The sequence below is a fragment of the Denticeps clupeoides genome, chromosome 1 (genome assembly GCF_900700375.1).
Source record: "Denticeps clupeoides chromosome 1, fDenClu1.1, whole genome shotgun sequence".
Classification (NCBI taxonomy): domain Eukaryota; kingdom Metazoa; phylum Chordata; class Actinopteri; order Clupeiformes; family Denticipitidae; genus Denticeps; species Denticeps clupeoides.
The window spans coordinates 2,713,052-2,726,587 of record NC_041707.1 but is presented as its reverse complement, the minus strand read 5'-3'; the positions used below and the strand labels follow the sequence as shown (position 1 = coordinate 2,726,587).

The 13,536-nt window shown below is 46.4% G+C and overlaps 1 pseudogene; it reads right to left on the bottom strand.

Annotated features, from left to right (window-relative positions):
- Positions 1–121: 121 nt before the first annotated feature.
- LOC114792067 (kinesin-like protein KIF15-B) lies at positions 122–13,396 on the bottom strand (annotated as a pseudogene).
- Between the last annotated feature and the right edge of the window lie 140 nt (positions 13,397–13,536).

Below are 13,536 nucleotides of genomic sequence, written 5' to 3'. Positions count from 1 at the left end.
CCTGACAGAGACCACGATCCCCTTTAATATATTTAACAGCCTGATCCAGTCAACTAAAAACAAGAAATTCACACACAATACCAGCACCAGAAAGAGTTTGTTTAATTTTATCTAAATGATAGTCCAGGAGAAAAATAGCAAGAATTAAAAAACAACTATTAAAAAAAAAAATGGAAGCTGGAGCTCAGATCTTCTTCTCGTTCTCTCTGAAGGTGATGAGTTCTGACCGCAGTTTTTCATTCTCCTGTAGAGGAAGAGAAGGAGGAGTGTTTAGACAAGGAGTCGAGTAGTCAAGATGTCTTGAAGAGTGGAACACACACCTCCTGCAGCCTGGTGTTCTCCTTCTTCAACTTCACCAGATACTCGATCTTCTGACGATGGTTCTGGTGGCCGACAAGCTTCCCGTTCTCTTCGGTCAGGTGGTCCACCTGCTTCCTTAGAACCTCCATTTCCTGCCACAGACACGCCGGTCACTTCAAAATGGTGGATTTTGCTTCACAGATCTCCCATGCCACACACCCGCGAAGCCACACCCACCAGCAGGACCTGTCTCTGCTCCTGCTCTCGGACCTGCAGCTCCCTCAGCTCCAGACATCGGTTCCTCAGCTCTCCGGTCAGCTCCTGTACACATATCTGGGAGTGGCTCAGAGAATCGTGCTGATGCTGCAGACTGAGACACACACAAATTTCATGTTGATATCAAGAGATCTTGGACAAGGACTGGGGGGGTTGGGCTCCAAATGAATGATCTCCTACAAGCAATTTCTACAAATGAAAAATTCCATTGTATTGCTGCTCAGATCCTCTTTTTCCTTAATGTAAATTAATATATGATCAATGATAGTAACGTTAACAGTGATGTATATGCATATGGGGGGTGGAGCTACTTACGCCTCCTGTGTCTCCGTCAGTTGGAGCATCATAGACTCCTGTAGAGGAGAAACTAAATCAGCTCTCAGGTCATTAGTACATCACACAAAACATTTGTTCTCACACAGTAAACCTTTTCTCTCTTGGCTTCTTGCAGCTCTTTAAGGACAGCCTGATTCATGACTTCCTTTAGCTGCTCCCTGCAGAACACACACACACACACACACACACACACACATAATCTCATGATAAATTTAATAAACAATTTAATTATGGTCATATTCACATCACACCAGAAACGGTACCCAACAGAAACGCTCATTCGCTCGGTCAGTCTGAAAGCCAAAAATCACAAACCTGGACAGATTTATGAATCTCATTCAAGCAATGGGCAGGTTACCATGGTAACAGAGAGGCGTGAAACGTAAGCCGCGCCACACGGCAGACATGCTCACCCCTTGGTGTTCTGATCTTGAGGGCTTCTGTCCTCCTGAGAGTAAAACTGCTCCAGGAGCGAGTTGATCTGCCACTGTAACTGTTCCTTCTCATTTAGCTGAGCCTGAATCACACACACACACACACACACACACACACACACACACTTTTAACTACTTCTCTTTTTGGTAGGACACATGTAGAACTGGACAGGAATGGAAAGAGACCAGTATCATCGCTGCAGGTGGAGCACCGGTTTACAGATTATTATTATTAATAAAATGACTAGCTGTGTATAAGAATAGCAAACCGGGCCAGACAAGCAGAGGTGAACAAACTTTACAAAATTAAAAAAAATCCTGACTGAAAAAAAAAAAAAAAAAAAAACACAACACACACACACACACAACCAGGCAAAGGTTGGGCACCCTACTCATTTATGGGTCTTGCTGAACATTTTCTTATCATTCACTCATGTTAATGAGCATCTCATGAAGATGATGACAATAATGAAAAAAAGCAGCCATGAAGGTAAAGAGGCGACTCTGAAAAAAACAGATTCTCCTCATACAACAAATACTAAATAGGTTTCCTGCATTGGATTCTTCAAAATGGCTCCATCTTAAGACTCCATAAATGCCAAAGAACAGGGGCGCCAAGACCTTTGACTGTTAGTGTATCATCACACCAACTGGCCACATGGGCGAAGTTCAGAGATGAGGCAGGATCAGGAAGTTTGAATAAAGCTGGTGCTGCTGCTGGACCTTGAGCCGCTGGATCTCAGCGCTCTTGGTGGTCCTCTCAGTGTTCAGCTCGGTGAGCAGGAGCTCCATGGTGATCATGGAGGAGCGGCGGCTCTCCAGCTCCCTCTCCTGATTCTCCAGCAGCTGCGTCACATCAGAGCTGAAGCTGTTGGGTGTGTGGGGCACCTAATAAAAACACACAATAAAAAACTTATGACAACCCTGAAAACGACATTGTTTCTTCCTCCAAGTTAATGCAGCCTGAGCCCGAGTAAAATCAACCATCATGTTCCAGCATAGATCATCAGCTGTAAATTACTTTAAAGACACACGGCTAAGAAGGTTCTGGAATATGGAAGCAACGCACGCAGCAGCACGAGACGTGGTTCATGATGTAAGTCTTACATTCATGTGTCAATCAAATTTCAATGACTCCAATGTTTATTTGTATTCTCTGACTTTTCAGGCTTTTAATGACCATCGGAACCCTGCTCGGAGCTGCAGGCATGATGGGTGCCGATGGCGGCATAACTCACATGACTCTGTGTTCTGGGCGTGGCCGACTCCTCCCTCTCCTTGCTCTGCTGCGACAGCTGGACACACACAGGGGATTAGAGGAGGCAGGGAGAGTGAAGAGCATCATCATCATAATCATAGTGTTGAGACTGACTAGTTCGCCACCTTAACCCAAATCAATTACCAGAACTAAAGTACCTGCCCAGTCACATACATACATGCATGTTAGACAGAGACGAGCGTTTACTCGCTAGGAGGCTTGCATTACTTAGTCTTTAAACTCGCCCTCTCACACTCATATTTACGGCATTTATCAGATGCCCTTATCCGTATATATATATTTTTTTAATTAACAAATTAAGCCTTCTCTGAAAGGCACCAGCAATACATTTAAGAGAACTTGGGTCCATTATTTCCAGCATGGTAAAACATAATCTCTCCCTTGCTCCTGTTTAATGGGTGGGACAGTAGATTGACTGGTTTAATTTCTACATTTTTATTCTTCGTTTCTTTGTTCACACTGACCACACAGACAGCGGACTTTTTGTTTATTTATTTTTGTAAATATCTGGTTTTGATTCATTGGTTGAAGGTGTGTCTTTATTTATTCATTATCTTCATTTATTTATTAATTAGGTCATTTATGTATTATTGTCTTGGATCATTTTGTGTAAAATCCAATAAACAAGGATAAAAAAAAAAACCAACAAATAAAAATAAATAAATAAATAGTTAGGTTCTGAGAAACCAAGAAATCGGGGTGATCCAGGAAGACTGACCTGCATCTTGTAGGTTCTGGACTGTGCTGTCCCTCTCAGATAGCTGGTCCTGGGTGCTCTGTAGCAGGACACTCTGCTCGTCCAGCACCTTGGTGAGGCGCTCCACCTCCTCGGTGGCATACGTCAGCTCTTCCTGCAGCAGTTCCAGCTGCGTAAACAATGTCATGAATACACACAGAGAAGAAAAAATAATAAAAGCGACATCAGCTGCTGCGGTTGGAACAAAATGTCGCCCTCACCTCAATCTGGTCTGATGCACCTACGTCGCTCTGACGCCTCCCTCAGGCCATGCAGCTCAGCCTGCATCTGACCATTCAGCTCCCGCGTTTCTCCTCTCGCTCCAAACAAGCCGCGTTGTACTTAACCTGTGAGAAACGTCCAAATTGAGCAAGATAAAAACATGAACATTTATATTTACCAGCAGTAAACGGAGTTAAAGATTAAATTCTGACGAGGATTAGTTGCTGCCAGCGCCTGTGCCTGCATGACTCCACCCATAAGGCACAATACTTAATAAAACTGTCGCAAGGTATACGTTACATCTTGGAGGGTCACAAGTAATCAAGTCCAGGCTCTGTTTCTTCTCGGCCAGATCAATGCGTAGATCTCTGGTCTGGGTCATGAGGTCAAGAACAACACTCTAAAGGGAAGGAAAGCACAGGGCAAGTAGAAGAGGAAAACCAGAGCCACGTACCACCATCCCGCACCCTGCATCTGGTGCGGTGGTCAGAAGGGCGCTCATGACCGTCACCTTGTCTTGTTGGATTTTCTGCTCCAAGCTGACCACAGCAGCATCTGCAGAAAACCAATCGTTGCTGCAGGTTTTTAAGGGCTTCAGCCTACAGCAAAATAGCAGGTTTCATTAAACCCAGATCAAATGTATCTCATTGTATCTCACACACACACACACACACACACACACCACACACACACACACACACCTGCTGCCTGGTTTACAGAGCTCAACGCCTGCACGTCTTTCCTCAGAATGGCGTTTTCCTCCACCACCTGAACGAGGTTCCTGAAATCAACAAGCAACAGCAGCAGCACTGATGCAGAGCAAAACAAAAGCCTTCACTGGACCACGGACAATTTATGCAGAAGCAGACAGACAGTCCAGAACTTTATTCCTGAAGGCCTAACCTGGACGAGCTTCCCGGTCTTCTCTCAGCTGGGAGCTAGAGTGGACGCGCGCTCCCTCTCTGTTTGAAGTGCTGTTCGTTATCTCCTGAATGAACACACACAGGGTTTCTGCAGGTTTAAGGGAGCCATATTTGAGACTTAAAGACATTTAAGGCCACTTTCATAAAATTTAAGACCTTGCTTATTATGGAAATAGAACCATTATGTGATATAACGTTTATTTTGATGCCACATAGTAAGAATGGAAATTAAGGGCAGTACCATTTTTGAAGATTAGCATTTTCATCTATAAATGAGTGGAGAGGATAAAAGTTGGTATTAATTAGAACAGATACAAGAAATTTGGGAGCATTTTCATTTTGATAGATATTCTTCCCACCAAAGAGGTGGAAAGGGGGACCACTGTTTCAAAAACGGCTTTGTATTATTTATAAAGTGTGTATTGCTCAGGGACACAATGGTAGTAAGTGGGATTTGAACCCGGGTCTTCTGGTTCATAGGCGAGTGTTACCCACTAGGCTACTACTACCAATTCGTGCAGGGAACCGCAGCGCAGGTCTGAGGCCGCGTTTATACAGCTCGGCCATTGCTTCTCTGTATTCAGCGCATTGATTCAAACCTCCAGGGCAGTGATCCATCTGCCGGCCACGATACTCGCCGAGCCTCCCGGATCAGAAGATCTTTTATTTGATATTGCTGAAGACCGATGATTACGGGACCAGCCTCTGCCCCAGGCCCAGCTTGGCAGCAGGTGAGCGGTGGACTGTCAATTTCCCCTAAACCTCGATAAGCAGACCCGCGAAGAGTTCTTTAGTCCTTGCTACCAGCGTGTCCCTGAGTGTCTCCAGGGGGAACTGTCCCTGTAACTACTGACTGTAAGGAGCTCTGGATAAGGGTGTCTGGTAAATGCCAGGAATGTAATAGCTTTTTGTGTCTGCTCCGGATTTCGAAGTCCGTAACTTTAGCCGTGAGTTTAGTGTTATTCCTCGAGCTCTCTAACCCTCTAAAGCCTTTAAGACCCCCGATCTTCCGCTGTGGACCGGACTTCGTCAAACTTTGTTTCCAGAAACTAAAAGATGTTTTGAAGTTGCTTGCCAGCGCTCCCTGTGCTGTTACAGCCATAGTTTTCGAAAGCTTAGACGCATTTTTAATTCTTTGATTATAAATATGGAGATGAAGGACCGGAAGTTGCAATTTAATACTTTATAAAGAACCGTGAATCAGAGTGAATCTTCTGATGATCCTAGTATATTAGGATGACAGAGTACGTATAAATCAATGTTTAAAAAAAACAAAAAAAAAAAAAACAACTCACAGTGATCTGGGCTTCCAGTCGGCTTCTGTCCTCACTGCTCTGCTGCAGATGCTGCTTGTTCTGATCGCATCGAACTTGGTCTCTCGGCTTGTAGGGTGTCGAAGGCGTCTTGTAGCAAGCGCTGCTGTTCCAGCAGGGCCTCAAACTCCAGCCTGACACACAACACACTGTTGTCACACTGCCCTGTGTGTGTGTGTGTGTTGTGTGTGTTGTGTGCGCATAGAGGTGTGCGCCATACTTGACTTGTCCAGCTGTAGCTGTGTGCTAATCAGACTGCTGGACAGGTGCGAGTTCTCCTTCTCATGTTCGGCGCGCTGGACTTCCAGCTCAGTCTTCGTGGAGCTCAGCTGTTTGTCGGACGCTTGCAGCATCACCCCACAGGTCGTGAACTTCGCTTCGGAGAACTGTGTAGGGTCAAAGGTCACAGCTGCTCATTGCCGCACTGCATTTATGTAAGTGTGTTATTCTCAAATCACAATGGCTGTGAGTGAAAGTGTTGAGTGTGGTGATGCGACACACACACACCACACACACACACACACACACACGTACTTCATGTACCCTCAGTTGTCCGCTGTTCCTGTGTCAGCTGTTGCTCCAGGTTGTTGATGTTCTGCTTGCAGGCTCTGCTGCTCCTGGTTCCACGTGCTCCGTTCTGATGAGAACATCTGCAGCAGTCAGAACAAAACCTGCTCAGTTTACACTCCCCAAAATAGGCCCACTGATCACGATGCACTTTAAACTGGAATTTTCGGCTTGACCTTGTCTGTTCGCGACGCTTCCTCTGTTGCCATGGTAACCTGCTCTTCCAGCTTGCTGATTTTCTGCAGCAAATTTCTGCTTTTCGCCTCCTCCTCATGCAGCTGGTTCTGGACATAGCTGGATTGTTCCTGAAAGTGAACCACTTTCAAAATTATAACATTACAAAGTGAAGGAACATAAATGTCAGGATCTGTGACTCCACCCAACCTAACCCCCACCCAGAACGATGCTGCACCTGCACCAGCCTCAGCTCCTCAGTCAGCGCCTCACAGGCCACCTCAGTCATTTCAGGAGGAGGCGGCTCATTCTGAATGCACTCCTCCTCTTCTTCAGGGGGGTGTGGCCCTTCAGGTGCTCTGGGACTGCTGAGGGGCACCAGAGCACTCCGCTGGTTATATGCTTTTGTGGGCGTCGTCAGGATCTGGATAAAGGAGACCATGGAATGAAAATTCAGTAACAGTTCACTGAACATGTCAGACGAGTCCCTTCAATTCTCCTCCCTCCTTCTCTGCTCCAACCCCCATCCACCACCTTTATCCCTCCCCCTACCTTTATGGTTTCCACATGTATTTTGTTGAGTTGTGAAACCTCCTGCTTGCTGTGGGCTTTGTAGCTTCTAGAATATTTTCAAGATGTTTGTTGGATTTTTCCAAGTACCTCTTCTCTGCCTCAAGCTCAGATAAACGCTTCCTGTTAAAGATCGAAGAGACACAGTTCACAGGACATGAGAACACACACACACACACACAAGATGTGAAGATGATGCCACCACCACCCACCTGTTGACCTCCTTGAACTCTTCAAACCCCTGCAGTGTGTCAGAAGCTCCTTCTGCTTCTGCAGGCAGTTGTGCTTTCAACCGTTCCATGGGGAAACAGCAGACAGCGAACTCCATAGTGACCGGAGTGGAACATGAGGGCAGGGCTGAGGAGCGTCAGCCAATCACAGAGTCAGAACGTTCAAGCGGGGAAAAAATAAACCCCCAAAAAAACAACATAAGAGCCCGCCTCTTAACTCCTCCCACTTGAAATGATGAACTGCAATGCCTCACAGCGTACCGGACTGAGGCACCAAAATAGAAGCTCTTACTAGCGGTCCTTGTACCCACCTCCAGCCGCTGCTTTCTCTGACTCCAGAAATTTCTGGAAGGCCTGCTCCAGCTCTGTAGCACTCTGGGCCTGGGCTTGACGGGCCGCCTTGACCGAATCCAGCGCCCGCAGGACACCGCACCCTCCCCCGCAGACCAAAGTTCCAGCAGCGTAGCGCATCATACGTGGGTGGTGCTCCAGCTGAAGAACATTCATGTGGGTGGACAGCGAATGACAGAACAATCACAAAACTGGGAAACATCATCAGAACCATTCCACACTGTTTCAGTCACGCTCCAACATGAAGAATGGAGACCACTTGCAAGTTCTTATGAACAGGCACCTGCTCTCTGAGGAGCTGGATCTCCTGCCGGAGCGGCTCATTCTGCTCGTCCTGCAGCTTGGCCGGGTTCATCTTCTTCAGCTGCTGTTCCAGCCGAGCGATGTGGTCCTCCCTGAAGCGCAGGATCATGCGGTTGGACTGAAGGAACTTCTCTTTCTGTGCCCAGGCTTCCTCCAGCTGGGATAGCTTCTGCTGCAGGACCTACACCATGGGAGAAACAGAGACACTGGAGCTCAGTACTCCAGATACTAGATACTTGTACTAGTAGGCAGTTTCCTGATAGACCACACTTCAGAAAGTTTGTCCTGAAGGAACCTGGTTGGTGAAGGATGCGCATGTTCCCAACACACCCCCATCCTGAGAACTGAAATAACAACAGAGCACAGCACCTTATCTCCTCCTCACGTCTCTTCCAGAGATGCAGCGCCTGTAGGAATTGCTCTTGTTGGGACACGCCCTCTCCTGGGCTAGCAGCAGAACCTTAAAACCAAGCAAGCAAAACAAAACAAAACAGTCTACATCCGCACACTAGTACACACTATCAGCAACAGGGTGTGCGGGACCTAGCAGGGTTCTTACACATTTTTACAAAAGAATTTCCATTACTTCTCAATTACTCAAATTTTCATGATCATACGTTCTCTGAAGTGGATGATAAACATTTGAGATTTTTTTTTTTTTTTCTTTTAACTAACTTATGACAACCTTGAAAGATGAACATAAAGGACAGTGTTTCCTCCTGCCAGGCCACACTTCCCGAGTCCGAGTAAAACAGACCCATCGTGCTACTCGTGTGCAGATCATCAGCTGTAATTTAAATGACTTGAAAACAGAGACACGTGGCTGAAAACGTTCTGGAATACGGAAGCAACGCACGTAACAGCCCTTGACGTGGTTCACTACGTAAACCCAGCACTGATTCTGTAGATGTTGTAAATGTAAATGTATAAAAAACAGTCATACCTCTGTGTAGTCGGGACTGCCTGGGCCGAGTTCTCCTCCCAGGCTGTGGGATGAGATGAGTGCCTGGGCCAACTGTTCCTTCAGCTTCTTCACCTCCAGCTGCAGCTGTTGAATGTTGCCCTGGGTGTCCTCGTTTATCATGGCCTATCACCACACACACACAAAACTAACTTTTTACAAAGTTGGATTAAATATCATGGTGAAACTGCACAGTTCATGTCACAGACTCAAAGTGCTTGATCGTTAGATAGATTTTTTTTTTTTTTTTTAATCCACAAATTACTGGCAGTGACATGGGTGGAGGTTGAACTTAATAACTGGATCAAAATTTCTGGGACAACCAGCTCCAGGCCCAACAAGGTGAAGAAGGAGCACAAAGTCCCAGGTTCAAATCCCACCTACTACTATTGTGTCCCTGAGCAAGACACTTGACCCCGAGTTTCTCCAGGGAAACTGTCCCTGTATCTACTGATTGTAAGGTGCTATGGATAAGGGCATTTGGTGAATGCCATGAATGTTAAATGTTAAAACAGAATGTTGTGCCAGTACCTTGTTCTTGATGAGTTTGGCTCTCTGGGCAAACTGAAGTGTCGACCACGTTTCCCCAAAGCACCTGGAGCCAGGATTGCACGTTGGCAATGATGCAGGTTTTAGCATTTCCACCGAGAGAATCCTAACCACACACAAACCAGATAACACATTCATTGTTATTTCTCATTCAGATAGGAGGAGATACACATGTCCCCTCATGACTTTTCCCGTTGACCCCATGACCCTCAACTGACACACCTTGAGTAGAAAGGTTAGTTGGAATCACGGTAGCAGATGTGCCTGCTCTTCCCATTGGATACATCCATCAGGGCCATGATCACCTGACCCAGACACATCAGCGAGCGGTTGATGCTGCTTGCCTCCTGTTGGTATAAAAGGTCAGAGGTCAATAGGTTGTTCAGACTGGTACATTTCAGTATTAAAGGTCCCCAATAATGAACATGTGACAGTGAGATTATTTAACATTATTATGAGTTCCCCTAGCCACTGTCTATGGTCCTGCAGTGGCTAGAAATGGCGATAGGTGTAAAGAGTGCTTTGGCCATTCTGCTTTTCCGAGAGCGGCAGCTCAGACGGTCCGATGTGCAATTTGTCCCCTTATGACGTCATAAGTCACACTGCAGCACAGCACAGCACACGGTGACACAACGAAATGTTGTCCTCCGCTTTCAACCATCACCCTTGGTGAGCAGTGGGCAGGCATGACAGGCGCCCGGGGAGGCAGTGTGTGGGGACGGTGCTTTGCTCAGTGGCACCTCAGTGGATCAGGATTCGAACAGGCAACCCTCTGATTACAGGACTGCTTCCTTAACCGCTAGGTCACCGCTGCCCCATAAGGGACAGGTTACGTGCCGTTTCTCATGCTTTTTCAGGGAGGGGCAGGAAATTCTATCTCCACCAACTTCCAAACGTGCGAAGCTCGGTGATTGGATATAAAAAAATGAGCACAAATAAAAAAAATTTTAGTTCCATCATGTGAGACAAGTGGGTTCATTGTATTTTTTTCTGGAAACACACTTCTTGTCTACGCCAAATGTGTATAGGCCTCTCTCCAACCCACCCCACCGCTCTCCTCCTCATTAGCATTTAAAGCTATAGACACCAAAACAGCGCGTCCTGGGAATCTCAAAGTGATCAAAAGTGGCTGTAATTTTGTACCAAAGCTGAATTTCGGAAAGAGACTTCAGATACAGAATCTGGGGAAACTAAGACAAATATAAAGCCAAAGAAAATTATTGTCAGTGGACTTTTTACAGTAGATTAAATATAAAAGAACAAGACCTTCAGCCTGGAGCCCTCAACGTGGGTGTCCTTCTGTCTCTCTGATCCAGCCAGGTCCACCAGGTTGAGCTGGGACGTGCGGATGTTGACCAGCTGCCCATCCATCTCCTTGGACTCCAGAGTGACAGTGAAGACGGCGTGTGAGCGGGAGGACTCCCGGTTCATGGAGGTTGAGGCCACGCGTCGGTTCCTCCACCCCATCTCCAGCACCTGGAGCCCATGGCAGACATCAGAAAAAAGCAACCATAACTTCCTTAAACATATCCACCTGGATGGGTTTACCTGGTAGGCCTCAGCAGCCGAGGTAACAAACTTCTCCCGGCACCGTCAACAAACACTCCCTTCTTTATGTTCTCTCTGAGGAAGAGGCTGGCCGAAGCACTGTCCAGCAGGTCGTAGATCTGCTCGTTGTAGATCTCGATAAACGAGCACTTACACAGAAAGCTCTTCAAATTCCCCGACTGAAGAGAGAAGCAACAGAGGATTTTAAACACTGTCATTGGATCAGTAAGGGGTCAGGCTGTAACACACCTTCTCCACCTCTCTGCCAATTAGAAAGAACAGATACTCAAAGCTGCGCGGAATCAGTCCCCTCAGCTCGTCTGTTAAGTTATCAAAGTCCGAAGGACCTGAAGGCAACGGAAATGTGTCAGGACAATATACACACATACACACACCACCAGCAATCAATCACAGAAAAGTATGTTTCATAAACATCGGCACTCACCAAGCATAGTAAAGGTCTTCCTGACCCTGTCTGACCACTGTAAAAATTAAAGCCGGAGGTCATTTATGCATCAACTTTAGTGAACATTCAGCTGACATCCACACCCTTCTATGTCCCTGAACCCTCGAAAACTCGAAATTCAAATTCGAAAATGAAGACATAAGAAATACAAGATGAAGAACATTTAATTATTAAGTCACAGTGTGATATATATTTCTGCAGACAGGATGTAGATTACAGATTAGCATGTATATATGTATATTTGTGTGTTTATATACATATACTTGTAAACAGTATAAACGTATTACATGTTTTAAATAACAATATTTATGAATATAAACCCATATTAAGCATTCATATTGTAGATTGCTCACATATTTGGTCAATAAATGTGATTCTGATGTGATGCCATCACAACTTACTAAGGCAAATATGGTGCCATTGTAGCCATTCATACAGGACTCCACAATGTTCTTGGCCACACATGAGAACACCGCCTCCTGTTTAATAAAGATTAGTCACTCACATCAACAGGAAAGTTTCACTCTCTATTCCCTTTAATTGAATCGGCAAAGCAGCCCACTGACCTGAGAAGTGTCCATAACCAGCCACATGATCGAGGTGAAAGTGCGAGGCTCAGGTTTGGAGGTGGAGCCGGATGGTGTTGGGAGGAGTCACAGTCAGGCAGAGGCTCCGGTCTCCATCTGTTGTCAGCCCAGTGCCCTGGGTCAGAGGTCGTACTCGCACATACACCTTAATGTTATCACCATCGCTGCTGAATTTAAAAAAAAAAAGAAAGGACCGGCCTTGAAATAACTTCATACAAAATCTTAGTGCCCCCCTAATTCTGTATCTGAAGTCTCTTCCAAATTCAGCCTTCGTGCAGAATTTCAGGCACTTTGATACGGTCCCACAGTGAGATTTCCCAGGACGCGTAGTTTCGGTGTCTGTAGCTTTAAATGTTAATGAGGAGGAGAGAGGCGGGACGAGGAGGAGAGCGGCCTATAGGAGTTATGGGGACATGTCATCAACACCATTCACCAACCACAATGTTGCCGCAGACAGGAAGTCGTGTCGGCGTTTTTTCCAGAAATCAATTAAATTAACCCACTGGTTCTTCAGAGTCTGGTGTGACGGAACTAAAATAAATAAATTTGTTTTTCATCCAATCAACGAGCAACTGCAATGCTTTGCACGTCTGGAAGCCATGGCGGTTGGTGGAGATAATATTTTTATGGGAGTGGATTGGGAAATAAGAGGTTACCTTTCCTCATATGACGTCACAAGGGGACATTCCAGCATCCAGCCCGTCTCTGAACAGTGCAGCAGAATGACCAAAACACTCTTTACACTATCGCCATTTCTAGCCACTGCAGGACCACAGACAGCTAGAGAAACTCTGATTCATGTCAAATAATCTGACACGTCAAAAACGTTCATGTCAGGGAACCTTTAATTAATTGCAGGAGTTTATTCGCAGCCTGACGCAGCTCCGGTTGCTCAAACTTGCCGTTTTATAAAAATTCTGCTTTGATTGTCCCATTACATGCGCCCCATCATCCGTCCTCCAGCTGCTGCCAGGCCGACGTAAGCAAAGCCCGTTTCTGTGAGAGCAGCCGGGTGGACGTTCACTGCGTGGGAGAACGTGGCGTTAAAAGGTTATTTACCTGCTGGCGTGAAGGGGCGAAGTCGTGTCGCCGCTTCCTGTCGTGGGGACGAAAACGAGAACGATTAAAGGAACGGAGCGTTCCGGAATATTTACTCGAATAACGCATATTTACCCTTGGTCCTGTCGCCCATGGTTTACGGGGCGGTTTTCATCTCGGTCGTAAACACCGAGCGCTTCGAAATTGGCGGGCAGCGTCCGCCTCTTCTGCGCAGGCGCGGAGCGCGTAGACTCCACGGCGCCGCCTACGGGACAGGAGGAGCAACGACAGGACACCGGCAGCGGCGGATCGGCCCTCCCCGCTTACCTGCGACTGGGTCTCCGAGATGATAAAAGCCATCCGGGTTTTACTT